Here is a 2,336-nt window from a genome sequence, read left to right on the forward strand (position 1 = left end):
TCTCTCTTTTGATTCAGGATGCGATTTTAATAAGATAGGTATAAGAAAAAGTTTAAGAAATCAGGTGTTCTTATTTCTGCGAGCCCCAATCTTTCATATTCCTTTGCATAATAAAATGTTTCCCATAGTGACGAAAAATATAGGTTTCCGAATAAAATCCACTGAAAATTTTTGAAAATTCGTAATATCTCGATAGCAAGAACTAATCTGAAGAAATGTATGGTGAATACGAAATCAGCATCCGAAATATACAATACGAGAAATATAAATGAGGTGCTTGCCTTTTTTTGGCTGTCGACCAGTGCAATCCAACAACCGACAATCAATACGTATTAATATCCATTCATCTATACATATAATAAAATTGTAACAGGTCGACGCGTCGGTACGTTATAAATATTAAAGAAAAATTAATATGGGGAATCTTTATTGGAGCAACAGAAATCAAATCAAGAACTTTTAGAATTTTTGTCTGTCTGACTGTATGTTTGTACGCGCATCATTCGAAAATTAATGCGTGAAATTTAATGCAGTTTTCACCAATGTAACTTAAAATATAAAAAAGAAAATAATTTAGAGTTGCCACCTTCTTGAAAATTGTAGTTTAAGTAAATTGGTAAGGTAAAGTAAATAACGCAATATGGCTGCCAAAAGAAAAAGGTTTCATAAAGCTTACAGCCGAAAATATTTTTGTTGAAAGTTGCCATTTTAATTCAATTTTATTGATATATAAATTCAATATTGCAATATGGTCATCAAATTGAGGAGGTTTAGGAAAGTTTACTGCCGAAAATATTTTTTAGAAGGGTTTCCACCATTTCGAAAAATTATATTAAATTAAATTGATAAAAAAGGAAATATTACAATACGGGTATCAACCAGTACAACAATACTTTTTAGGTGCAGTGCAGCACGCCGGGTATTTGCTTGTACATCAATAAAACTGGCATCACTCGAAAACTAATGTATGGAATCGAATGCAGTTTTCATCGATATATTGCTTGCGGTCTAACTTAAAATATAGAAAAAAATAGAGTTGCCACCTGTTTTTAAATTGAAATTTAGGTAAATTGATAAGATAAATTAAATATTGCAATATGGCTAAAGAGGTTTCAGCAGGATATCAGCCGAAAACATTTTTGTGGCAGGTTGCCACGTGTTTGAAAATTTTAATTTAATTTAATTAGTAAGGTAAATTAAATATTGCCAATTGAAAAATTTAATTAAGTTAAATTGATTATATGAGGTAAATATTCAGAGGATTCCCTTAAACTCGTAAAGTATTAAACTGTGTAAAACTCGTAGGTATACGAGGCTGTTACGGGAACGCCCCCTTTTGCAAATGTATAAATAGGAGCGCAAAGTGACTGTTTGACAGGTTGAAGAGGGTTTTGTGAATACCTTTTTGTTTCGTGGTATTTTTCATAACAGCCCACCAGATCGAATGAAAGTTAAATTATAATTAAAAATGTGAGAACTAGCAGAAAAACAATGTTAATACAGTTACTGGATGAAATTTATTAATGTTATTCACCTATTATTTATTTCATTTGTTTTCAGTTTTTTATCGTATAATTTAGTATAAAATCTTCGGCCCAGGGCAACACTGAAGTTTACGAGGTCATTCGCGCATCAAATTTGCCTCGTAATTTTACGAATGAGTCGTAAATAGAGCTCCATACAAATTTCAACAGTTATTTTACGAGGCTCGTAAATTTACGCGCTTTGCGAGGCTTTTACGAGTTTAAAGGAAGACCCCTAGTGAATTAATACACCGTTGATGAAAGTACGCGAAAACCGATATTCTACCTAATTTCTAAATACTTTCGAAAATATATACTAACAAACACCCACACTTATAAAAAATAAAGAATGCTTCATATTTAAATCGAAAATTTTATTGAAAATCTCCCTTGATAAAGCTCTTTAATTCTTTTTTTTGGGAGGGAGTAACAACACAAAAATTCTTTAACGCGCAATAAAGCACGCCGGGTATTTGCTACACTACACCGATTTAAAGGATATAACTTCCTCTAATCCAGAAATGTTAATCCCTATACATAGGGGGCGTGGCATCTGACATATAGACTAAAATGGGAAAACCACTATATCTCTAAAACTAATTATGTTGGGGAACTGAAACTTAGCACGGATGCATAGATTGTAAATGCCCTACTTACGGCGAAAAGTGGTCGATTTTGGAAAAGGGGGCGTGGCACCTCCCATACAAACTGAAATTCTTCTATCGCTTTTCTCTGGAACCGCTTATGCTAACGTCCTCAAATTTGGCACAGCCACATATGCCATCAATACCGTACTTACGGCTAAAAGTGGTG

This window comes from Rhagoletis pomonella, unplaced genomic scaffold (genome assembly GCF_013731165.1).
Source record: "Rhagoletis pomonella isolate Grant_MI unplaced genomic scaffold, Rhpom_1.0 Rhpom_scaffold_00002, whole genome shotgun sequence".
In the NCBI taxonomy this organism is placed as follows: domain Eukaryota; kingdom Metazoa; phylum Arthropoda; class Insecta; order Diptera; family Tephritidae; genus Rhagoletis; species Rhagoletis pomonella.